Source organism: Lissotriton helveticus, chromosome 2_2, assembly GCF_964261635.1.
Source record: "Lissotriton helveticus chromosome 2_2, aLisHel1.1, whole genome shotgun sequence".
Lineage (NCBI taxonomy): Eukaryota > Metazoa > Chordata > Amphibia > Caudata > Salamandridae > Lissotriton > Lissotriton helveticus.
In genome coordinates, this window is record NC_136060.1 from 332,676,621 (window position 1) to 332,689,795 (window position 13,175).

Genomic DNA, 13,175 nt, shown 5'->3' on the forward strand with positions numbered 1-13,175 from the left:
TGTTGCTGAAAAAAGAGATTATCTACAGTAAAGTCCCTATTATTTTACCTTTTCATGCACTGCAAGCCCTGTTTTCATGCTTGTTGTCTCATTCTATGCCACAGTGACTTGTGCTAAATGCTGACCTTTACTTTGTTGCCAAAGTAAAAGTAGACCATTTTACTACTTCAAAGAACAAGCCCAGTCTGTAGTGGACTTATCAACTCTTTAAAAAGCAGCTTGGCATGAATGCTTGCCTGTCTACAGTAACGTCTAACTGCCTTTTAGCTGCAATTTGCCTCATATCTCTCTATCGAAACCAGGTGAATTTCGAAAATCACATAGGAATTGAGTTATCAAGCTTGAACTACCCTGTGAGCACAGCAAAAGAAAATGCCAGTACGTCATTGGCTTCAAACATTTTCCCAATCTGCATTTATTTCAATAGGCAATTAGTTTAAATGTAAAATAATATTCAGGTTTTCCCCCCCCCCCACAAATATCGAAGTGTTATTGTTTGGTTAAGCACACATTTCTAATGCAACATAATTCTTAAAAGAGGTCAAACCACTATCGTAAGCTGGAAATGAAGAACTGAACTTTCTCCATGATCACTTGAACAGTTCATACCCACTCACAAGTAAGAGCCTTAGACATCACACTTGGAATTTATGTGATTTTTCCACTCATCATTTGGGACACAATGTTAGGAGGAAAGGAAGAGTTCTCCTGAATCATTTATGAAAAATGGTGAAAAGTGTGCAAAACATATAATTTGTTTATTTTCAACCCCCATTTTGTAGCCCATCTTCTGAGGCCTAAAGAGCCCAGAGAGCCAGCTGAGAGCAAAGTTGGTAAGAGTACACACTCTGGGCAGTGCACATTTCTTTTAAAAGTACTGTTTTTTGCAGTTTTGTCACTGTCGGACTGTTTACAATTATATCCCTACACTGTGCTATGGCAAATCCCCTACTAGAATCCCCCTTTTATAATCTAAAAAGGCAAAACACCCATAAGCTCTCAGCAGAGTTAAGAAACTGTATTGTGATTAGAAATTGTGTTTGTCGCACTAGTTTTTGACTAGAAAAACAAAACAAGGTTTTGAAGTGTGAGCAAAACACTATTTAGTAGTTCTACATTTTGGCCTTACGTGCAGGATAGAATGTGGCACACAAAGTGTGTATCAGACCTGTTTGAAACCAAGGAGATTCCGTGTATAGGAGCATCTCCCAGCCCCCCTGCTAACCACTTTCTGCTTTACTGATTAGTCTACAGGGCACCTGACCAGGTCTCTGTCCTCCCCTAACACCTGCACAGAATCTTAAGTTTAAGGTCACATGCTCTTTAACTAGGTTTTTTTATGTTTGTTGCATCTGTATTCGGATTGGTTCCTAAGGCGAGGGTTTCTGTCGGCCCTAGGGACTAGAGTTTGAGTACTGATTGGCTGATAGTGCTAGGGTTCTGATTAGTTCCTACGGCTAGGCTTTCTTTTGACCCTAGGGCTTAGAATTTGGGCTCTGATTGACTGATAGGATAGGGCTCTCCTTGGTTTACAGGGCTAGTGTGTATATTGGAATTAGGGCTTAGTATTTGGGTTTTGATTGCTTGCTAAGGCTAGGGCTGTGATTGGTTAATAGTGCTCCCATTGGCTCTAGGGTTATGATTGGTTACGGTTAGAACTGGGTTTCCCATTGGAGTAGGGTCACCTGGTAACTAGGGCTCTTTAACCTTTGGGCTTAGCGTGACTTAGCCTGGGTATCTCGCCGTAAGGTGAAGAGGACAAGGGCAGCAGTGAGTGGTTGGGGCCTGTTCAGGCTGGGTCGAGCCTAGGGCCAGAACTGCTGTCCTTTTTTAAATTAACGACTACCACCATAACCCATAAACCTGATTAAACGTACAAAGTCTCAGAAAATGTACATTACTCATTCACAACAAACACACTGAATCCATAATAATTCAAACTCTCAAAAAACACTACAAAACACCACAAAACACAACTATATACATTTCTACAACAACTGCCACACAATGGCACTTTTTCTCTCACATTAACCACTACTCTGCCCTATACCACAATCAAACACACATATCCCCAACACAACACCACATTAAAAATAACCTCAATCCCATCAAACTTACCCTCCCTTCTTATACAAAAAAAGCTCAACCCTCTACACACTCCTAACATACTCAGTTCCAGCACCAGCAACCTTTTACTCAATCTTCTTTCATATAATCTCCCTAAAACTCCCCCTCCTCTTTTTACCAAAAAAGTACAAAATCTCTTTACTCTCCACTCCTCCCCAAATACTACCTTTTCATCCCACCAAAACAACTACACCCATAACCCCTGTTCATTTCCTCTCACACATCACATTTACTCTTCTCCAGCACACATCACCACCCCTCTCCCCTTCAACATACACTGCCCACCAGTAGTTTAGAACCAAATACAAATAAACACCCCTTCCTACCTCCTTCCCTCACACATTCTGCACATCCTACACCACCTTCAACTTTGCACACACATTTTCAAACATTTAGAACATTAAACACAGTCTCCTGAAATGCACAATAATACTCGTTCACTTGCCTTTCATCCATTGCACAATTTAGTGCCCTAAACCATGACACATAAGCACCACTACCACCCCTCACACACACACCTTCCACCCTCAACATACGCAAATGACATGAGAAAAACACACCCCATACACAACTTTGCTTCTCCTTGTCTGTTATACAAGACTACACCACAAAGCCACTGCACAGCCCACCAACTCACTCTCTACCACTATCCCCACCACCTTTACACACAGACCCAACATTATGCCTTCTAAGTCTTTTGAATGAAGATAAAGATATAGACAAAAACTATTGCAATTCCAATACAGTTGACAATATCACTAATAGTCTGCCTACTACAAGCCCAAAGAATACTACTTGCTTTTCCAGGAAACAAACTCACACAACCACCAAAACACAATTTCTAACCGGCCTTCTAATAAATGCATGACCCCTTTCTAAAAAAAAAAAAACACATCTAAGACATACTCACAAACATGCAACCTGGTTTGCTAATCCTAAATGAAATGTCGCCAGAAATGCATGAAGCTGTTCCTCCAGGCTATCAAATTCTCACATCTAAATGCATAGGCAAAGAGGAGGTGAACTAGCTGTTATATTCAAGGAAACATTAAATCTCACCAAAGATTGGGACGTTTTCATTTAGGGTTGTGATGCTCTCATCGCCAGATGGAACCCTACGCCAGCTTTCTCCTGAAACGTCCTCCTTTACAGACCAAAACCTAGCAATACAGCATTCCCAGACACATTTCTAGACATCATTTCTGAACTTCTGACACTACACTCCAACCTATGAATCTTACGTGACCTAAACATATGCTTTGATAAACCTAATATGCCCCATCCCAGAAACTATCATAACTAATCTAGACACACTGAATCTACATCAAATTGTCCCAAGACCCACACCCATTTCTAGACACATCCTAGATTTTGCCAATCCAGGCCAGAACTCCTTTCCAAAGGATTATTCCAGTCTCATTGTCAGACCACCATCTGATAGCTTTCCAACACAACACACTACAACTCTCAACACCTAAGGCCACCTTACCAGCAAGCACGTATCAATCTGAATTTTGAGAACCTAGACACACAGAAAACATCGAACACAGATCTGTACACAATAAATTCAGTTAAAAAAAACTCTCCGAGTGGCCCCTGGAAGCTTTTAAGGTCCTAATTCTACACTAAAAACAACGAAACATGCTAACAGAAAACAAGCACCTTGGATGGATGAAGAATTAAAAAAACATTTACAAAACTACCTGGTTCAAAACAAACAACATTGAAGACAAACTTGGCCTATACAAACATAACAGAATATACAAGTCATCTGTTAAAAAAGCTACTATTCGAACAGAATTCAGAAAGCAAAATGAGTAAATAAAGTATTTTATGAAATTCTCACCAAATTTCGTAAACGTAAATGCACAGAAGGAAACCATCCTATTTGCCAAGCCTGACAAACTGGCAAATCATTCCACAACCAAAGCAGACATGTTGTATTCCTTTTTAAACCAAAAGAAAACCACAAGCACCAGCCCTTTTCTGACAATCCCCCCAAGTAACCCAGCCTCTGAATTCCTTCAAGCAACTATCAGAAACTGAATTTCCCCCACCTAGGATTTCCACACAAGGTCCAAGCTACTATTTCTCGTGGACTTAATTATGCCAGTGGTCTCTGCCATGGATCACTTCTATTAACTATGAATAGCTAGAACAAATTAAAAACTCTGCTGCCAGGCTAATCCTACATATGAAGCCACACGCCCACATGTCCCCTGGTTTAAGGCCCTAAACTAGCTACAGGTTGCCAAAAGAGTCACTTTCAAATGACTATGCATCACCCACAAAACAATACATTGAACAGGAGCTCGGTTCATCAGAAATAAAATCACAAAATACAGCTAAGAAACCTCTGCTTCAGATTGGCACCCACCTCAAAATCCCATCGTATAAGGAGAAAAGCATGGGTGGAATATCTTTCTATGTTCAAGAAGCCAAACTATGGAATTCAGTATACCCAAACATAAGATCCACAGATAACCATCTTATCTTCAGAAGATTACTCAAGAGCTGGCTATTCCCTACATGACCACCATATTCAAAATACAAATGTACAGCAATAGTATGTACAAGACACCAATGGCTTATATACTTGTGTTTGTAAACTTGTATACTTTGACCATATGCATGTATTCAGCTATGTGCATCTCTTTTTTAGAAATGCACATATTACGTATTAATGAAATAAACATATATATACTCTCTTATATTTATACCCAACAACTGTACACATGTATATATTACTTACGATTCAAATATATACTCTCATATTATTGCTTAAACTGTATGTAGTTCATTACATAAATAAGTATTTGACTACATGCTTTTGTATTTTTTTTATTATAATCGCTCATATCACCTCATATAAATATAATTATACAGAAAGTATGTGTAAATGTTAACTTTTCAATGTATTTATTACTTTAAAAAATCATTATTATATACATAAAAATAATTAAATAAACTAAAATAATATAAATTAATTAATGGATAAAACCCAAACAAAAATAATATGGGTATGTATCTCCATATGTATATTTCAATACTTATTAGAGAAATGAAAATAAATAAATAAAATATTTAAAAAACATAAATAAAAAATATTACATAATATATAAATACATGTATAACTTTATCATTATATCCATATATAAGTAAATCAATAACATATAAGATGATAAGGTTATGCTTATGGGTTTACTTTCCTATAAGAACACATATCTGGGGGGCGTGGCTTGGTAGCTGAAGATGGCAGACGCGTGAGCTGAGAGTTCCGCACCGGCCGATCCAATTCTCCTGCTTTAACAGTGCTGGCCGGAGCCCGTGGGTGCATCAGCGGAGGCCTGCCCTGCCCAGCAAGTGTTTGGGACAAGCTGGCCCACATAGAGCCCAGGAAGCACCTGTAGAGCGGAAGCCCAGTAGCGAGGAAGACGACGGGGAAAGAGCAAGATGGCGGCCTGAGAGCGGGGCAAAAGACTGGAGCCGTGAGAAGTCTGGGGGCCTTCTGATTCCAAAGGGCTGGCACAGTATGAGGAGTGGAGGAAGACCGCAAGGAGGCGAGAAACTGGAAGGTGCTGAGGAAGAGCTGAGGAAGGGGGATCACCCGGTGAGTGAGCCCCCCTGCATGAAGAGGTGCAGGCCTGCTGAGAGCGGAACATGCCAAACTGGCAGATAGGGTAAAGTTGACCGAATCGTCCCTGGCAGACATTACGCCTTCGCAACAGGTTCTAACACGCCAGATGGGGCTCTTGTCTAACAGATTCTGCACGTTGAAACGCAGAGCAGAGAATGCAGAAGGGGGGAATAGAACTAATATTGTGAGGGTCTTGGGTCTGCCGGAGGGAGTGGAGGGAGATGATATGCTCAAGTATCTGGAGGGCTAGCTCCAAGAGGTGGTTGCGCAGGAGGGCCTGTCACCCTTCTACACACTCGAGAGAGCGCATCATGTGCCTTTTCGACCACCGGCCCCAGGGAGACCTCTGGCCCAGTGGTGGCCAGACGCCTCCATTTGAGAGATCGGGACACCCTTCTGCAACAGGTGCACACTGAAGGGCCTTATGAGGTTGAAAACAGCAGTTTCCCTCTTCCCAGACTACACTTTGGAGGTCCAGAGGCATCGTTCCTCCTTTCTGGAAGCTAAGAAAGCTCTGCGGGAAGAAGGGATCCAATACTTTTTAATCTTTCCGGCCCGGTTGCAGATCATGATAGATGGAAAGACGTATTTTTGTGAGGACCCAAAAGCTGCCTGGGACTGAATCGAGGTGTACAGAACAGAAGGCCCGCTTGCAATGCAACAGATAGAGATGCGGCGTAAGGACTGAGAGCTTAGGAAGATGCTCAAGAGGCGACAGAGGCAAGGACTCCCCAAAAAGCCAAGCTCCTCACAGACAGAAACCGAAAGGGCTTAGGCACTGCAGGTCATTGCGGCCATGCTGCCGGGCAGGAAATCATCGTCGGATGGGGGATCTGGAGCGAGGAAGGGCACTGAGGGGTCAGACTCGGGCTCTTCCCACAGTGGTAGTGTTAAACTTCTAAAGGTGACTCCGAACACCGCTTATGAGATCATTTAGCATGCGGCATGATATTTCTTACCTTTTCTTTCCTACTCTTCATGTCTCACTCCTTTCTGGGACTCAGGGCTCATGGGAGGGTGGGGGGGAGGCCAGGTGAGCCCCCGGGAGGCTGGCCGGATATTCAAACTAAGACTGACGCGCCACATGCTTAGACTATCTCACTTTGACTTGGTAAGCAGTGGTGAGTGATACGCTGCCTACAGGTCCTCACGTTAGTGGTTGTGGGCCTTTATTAGTTGATGCAGTCCTACCTGTGGTTTGGGCAGATGGCCGTTGCTAGACTGTCCTGGGGTCAGGGAGTTATCCTACAAGGGTTTTTTATTGTTGATTTTTTTGTGTTTCCAGTGCAGCTGGGGCTGGGCAACAGAAATGGCGTCGCTATGAGTAGGGGACAAACAATGCTAAACGAGGGGGGAGGGGGTGACTGGACAATATGGCTATGACTAATAATACACTAAAATTACTAACGTGGAACATTAGAGGGATAGGGTCTATGTTCAAGAGGCGTAAGGTGTATGCAAATTTAAAGAGGAGAGATGTGCATGTTGCCCTCCTGCAAGAGATCTATTTGTTTGGTAGTGAAGTTGAACTGCACAGGAGATGAGGGGTCAGTTATACACCACTACCTACTCGGCGTATGCCAGAGGAGTGTTGATATGGGTAAGACCTGGTGTCCCCTTCGAGCATACTGGTACCAAGATAGATAGTGAGGGCAGGCATGTTCTGGCGACTGGAAGATTGGCCGGGAAGGATATAATGCTGGGCAGTGTGTATGCTCCTAATTCAGAACAGGCAGTGTTTATCAGTGCCCTTTTGGCCCAGATGACTGATTATGTGGGAGGGTTCTCAGTGATTGGGGATGACTTTAATTGTGTGGCAGATGTCACAGTGGACCGCTCACACCCGCCTCTCCCCGGAGCACAGGATTACCGTGTGGTGGTGGGGTTTCGAGGTTGGATAGAGCACTGAAGCTTCAATGATATTTGGAGGGTACAACATGCCTCTGATAGAGAGCATTCATATTTCTCCCCAATGCACCAGGTACACACTAGGTTAGACACCTTTCTGTGCACACCAGATTTTAGTTCATCCGTTACACGCACATCTGGGTAGGACCCTTTCAGACCATAATCCTTTACTGTTGATGCTCCAGCCCTTGGGGACCCCGTCCCCAATTCCATTGTGGAGACTGAGGGCCAGATGTAGGTCACCAAATACCGGTCGGTAACGGCCGATTTCGGCCGTTACCAACCGGTATTTGGTTATTGAGATGTAGGGGGCCTTAAATTTACCGATTCGGTATATTTACAGAATCGGTAAATTTACAGATTCTGTAAATTACCGAATCGGTAAATTTACCGAATCTCAAATTTGTGATGTAGGTGGCACTGAAAACAGTCCACCGGCCCTTAAGAATTCGTTATTTACCATGACATACTATGTCATGGTAAATAACGAATTCCTGTGTACATGCACATCTGTGCATGTACACCAGTGCCATGTGGCCCTTAGGGCATGTATGTGTGCCACATGGCACACAAGCCAGAATCCGGGGTGCAACAGGGTGTCAAAGTGACACCCTGTCCCCCTTGCAAATTCGGTAATTTTACCGAATCGGTATTTACCGATTCGGTAATTGACATTGATTCCTATGGGCCTCAAGGCCCATAGGAATCAATGGCAATTACAGAATCATACCGATTCGGTAATTAATTTGGTAAAATTAGCTACATCCCGATTGCCAGTTCTTAAATACCGAATCGGTATGATTCGGTATTTAAGAATTGGTAATCTGGGATTACCTACATCGGGCCCTGAATCCCTTACTGGTGGAGGATGCGCCCTTCCGAGAATCACTGGGTGCCCTAGTAGAATTGTTTTTCCTGATTAATGCCAATTCAGCGTCCTCAGTGTTGGTGAAGTGGGAGGCATTTAATGCGGTAGTGAGGCGGCATGGTCTGTGGCAGTCGATTAGCACTTAGTGGGAAATCAGGCAGGAGTTCTTGGACCTGGAGTTCAAGATCCGACAACTAGATACTGCCTTGGGGCATGACGCATCTGCTGTAACGTGGCTACAAGAGGCCATGTGAGCTATATTGGCATACTGAAAAGACTGAGGAGCCATTGCTATAGGGACTATTTAGACAAAATTCAGAGGGAAGAATGGAAGGTCGGTCGCCTACTGGCGCGGCTGATTAAACCCAAAAGTAGAGGATCACCGATTATACAGGTCCAATCAGATACTGGTGAATGAATGTATAACCCTGAGGTAATCAATAACCTGTTCCGCACTTATTATAGGCAGTTGTATGCTGCCCCTAGGCTAGCAGCTCGCTCTAGTATCTTGGGTTTCCTAGACAAGTTGCCACTCAGGACGCTGGAAGCACGAGCGCAGAAGGACTTGGGGGGTCCAGAGACTTTGCATGAAGTCCAGGTGGCCATTGTGGACATGGCGATTAGAAAAACGCTGGGCCCGGACACCCTCCCAGCAGAATTTTATATAAGATACGTGGCGCCACGACAAGTGACCTTCTACGTGGAATCCTTGACATGTGGGGGACTCCCTGAATACACACAGAGGGTGTTGGTGATCCCCCTCCCCGAGACCACGGAGAAAGGCGCACTAGTTACGGAATACAGATTATTATCTATGCTCAACCTAGATTTCAAGATCCTTAGCAAAGTCTTAGCAATCAGACTCCTCCTCCATATGCACACTTTAATACACTCGGACCAAAATGGCTTAATTTCCTCTTGCAACATATCCTATAATTTACTTCGGCTGTTTTCGGTTCTATTACATGACAAGATTAAATCTATGACGACGGCGGCAGCACTCTCAGTTGACCTAGAAAAAGCTTTCGATACGGTCAGCTGGGATTACCTTTTTGAAACTATGACAAGAAGGGGTCTGGGAGAGGGGTGGGTGAAATGGGTACAACTTCTTTACTCATCCCCCACGGCAAGCGTTCGGACTGGGAAGACGGTCTCCTCTCAATACCTGATACTGCTAGAAACCAGACAAGGGTGCCCTCTCTCACCTTTATTGTTATTGGTCTCCTCTTAATACCTGATACTGCTAGAAACCAGACAAGGGTGCCCTCTCTCACCTTTATTGTTTGCTCTGGCGATTTAACCCCCAGCAGAGCTGATCCGGAAGGAAGGGTTTTGAGGTAGCAGGTGAATGGCGCTCATACAGGTAACCTTGTCCAATGTGGACATGCGGAAAGTAGGAGCATGTGGTGCTGCCAGGTCAGAGGTAGACCCAAAACCCCTGAAACAGGAGAAAGAGCAAAGCTCTTAACTCAATACAATTACCACAGTCCTGGGCACACATGTATGATCAAAAGTATTTGATACATTTGTAGACAATGAAGTGGTCGACACCAGTGGTTTTCTATAGGGATGATTTTATGAAGATTCTCATGTAAAAACAACAACGCCAGCCGACACGTGTTTCGTCTGCAGGTTAATGCCTGTGACTCTTCAGGGCTGGGAAACAATATGGCATGAGAAAATACATGAGAGATAAAGTAAATAACAGTAAACCACGAAAAACAAAACAAAAACATGGTGCAAGTACTTATTGTGAGGTGTCTATGAGTAGCACCCATTTAAAGTGGAAACCCTATGGAGACCAATGAAATCACGGTGAGGAATTCTCAGTTAATGAAAAACGAGAGCAAAAAGTTTTTACTCTGAACTTTTCGAAAGTTAGAGGGGTATCTGGAGTTTGTAATTCACTTGGAAGGCATAAAAAGTAGTTCTGTTCAAGGAATTTAAAACTGAAAGGGGGATGAAAAGTGATTCTCCTGACCAGCAGTACTGCGTAGTGCTTCTCAGGGAATGAGTAGGTTCGTAAACAAATGCGGTCTCTGAATTATCTAAACCCGTGCTGAGGTGCAAAGGTGTGTGCACACTTGTGAAAATGTCCGTGGCAAATAAAATACAAGATCATGAAGTATAAGTACAGAAACAAAGGTCCAGGACCCAAATATAGAGGAAAGTCACATAAGCTATGTGTAGTTTCAAGTTCAAATACAAGCTTCTCTCTTGTAATTTTAACATTTAGACATTAAGTGCGCGTGCGAGGTGGGGGTGACAGATCTACATAAAAATTACATCTCGAAATTTAAGAAATCAGAAAAAGAATCGGCATAAAACTCATGAGAGGTATAGTAATGTGTGCAGAAAGTCTGGCGCTGAATTATCTAAGGGCCTGGGGGTGAGGCAAAGTTGGTCTAATGAGTCTCGAGGTATGTTTCACGGAATACCTGTATAGTAAGAAAGACGGGAGGTCACAACCGAGTGCCGGGTGTGAGTAAGAAATTCTACCCACAAGTGCCAAAGATAAATAAACCGCCTACCTTGTAGCGCTGGGAAGTCAGAGTCTATGGGATAAGTGGTAATAGAAAAACTAAGATTAGTACGGGGGTGTGGCAAATGACTCTATCCATCAGCAAACCCATGATCGGGTTACTCACTTCAAGACCAGTGATAATTCCAACCCGGTACGTGGGTTCTCGTGAGCCGGTATGGCCGTCAGTTATTTAGGCGTGGTGAATTAAAAGGGAAAAACGGGCGGGTTCGTCCGTAGTAGACTGGAGCCTGTAAATACAAGGAAGTTAGGTATTGGTATGAGCGAGGCTTCAGGGAAGGAAATCTGGTACGGTAACTCCTCGTCAGTCTGTAGGTGGGTAGAGAAATACCTGATGGTTCGGGTTCCAGGTCGTTGCTCGTCTCTCTCAGGAGTGTGTCGGAGAGCGAGTGTGTGGGCCGGAAGTGTGTTTAAAGCAAAAGCCATGTGGAATTCTAGACCGCTGACTGCAGGATGGAGTGTGCCGCCGGAGGTGTAGTAACCAGAGCGGTTGGGTAACTATGTATGGACTATGACATACTAGGTGAAAGAAGTGAACAGTTTGTAAATTAAATCCGGACTTCTAGTGGATATGTATTGAAAGGTCATGAGTTCTAAGAATTGCATAGAAGAGTATAAAAAGATATTTGCGCATTAAAAAGACATAATGCGATGAAGCAAAACATTAGTTGCCACAATTATTTGACATAATGGTAGTCATTACAAGAGCACTTAAGGCTATCAACTAAGTAATAAGTCTGACGTACATCTTGAGCAGTTATAAAATGGAACATGTTATAAAAACAGTAGATTGTTTCAGCTAAAAGGAATAAAGGGGGGAAAAACAGGATATAAGCATTAACATGTTTTTAGAACACAATTAAGCATTATTGAACATATTTTTTCAGGTACAATCATCACCATTCGTAGGTGGTGTGGTCAAAAAGGTTATACATAATAGTATTTTGGAGAAATTGTATAAATCATTAAAAGAGAGAGAACAGAATGTATTAAGGGGATTTATGTTTAGTTGTGCAGTGCCTAGCTACCTAGGAAGTAATGTAGCTTGTGATCAGAATTTTGTCCGTGTTCCACGGTGTGGAGGCGCATGATCCATGTCGCCTCTAGTTGTCTTAGTCTTAATTCTCGGTTTCCTCCCCTTATGTTTTATTCTGCGATGTCAATCCCAAAAAAGGAGAAACTTTTCTGTGGTCCTTGTGAGTGGCAGGAGGCTATGTGTAGAGCCATTGGGTATCGGGCATCCTGTTGGTGGATGGCTCTAGCGTGTTCACTGACACGTTCTTATACTGTTCTGATTGTATTGCCTACATATTGGCTACCACATCTGCATTGTAGAACATACACCACAAACTTGGTGTTACAATTTATGTTCATGTTGATCTCATATTGTTTTTTTGTTATGGCCTTCAAAGTTTCTGACACCATTTTTTGCCCATTTGCATACCCCACAATTCCCACATGTGGAAACCTTTGGTGTATTTGTTAAGCCAAGTTGGGGTTCTGTTGGTATGGGGCACAGTAGGGCTAAGTCTGTTTTTGAGGGTCCTACCCCGCCTGTATGTGATCAGTGGTCTCGTGGAGATGGCGTCGCTGAGTAGTTTGTCTGATTTTAGGATGTGCCAATGTTTGGTGAGGTTCTTCCTAATCACCGTGCTCATTTCGTTGTAATCTAGAATCAGCCTTGGTGGTTGAGTACTTTGTGTTTTCTCCTTTTTGGGTGTTAGTGTCTTGGCTCTCTCATGTGATTTAATTCTGGAGATAGCTTTGTTCACAACTTTAGGTGTGTATCCCCGTCTGAGGAATCTTTTTTCAATGTCCGATATGCATTCCAGTAAATCTGTGTCATTGTTACAGTTTCTTCACGCTCTTATCAGTTCACCGTATGGAATAGAATCCAATTGGTGAGTAGGGCGAGAGCTATCCGCGTGGAGGATTGCGTTACATGCTGTTTCTTTCCAGAATAGTTTGCTATTCAGGGTGTTGTTTGTTACATAGAGTTCTAAATCCGGAAATGAGATATTGGTCTTGCTTTGGGAACAAGTGAACCTCATGTCCATATCATTTGAGTTGAGGTATTTACAGAAATCATCCAG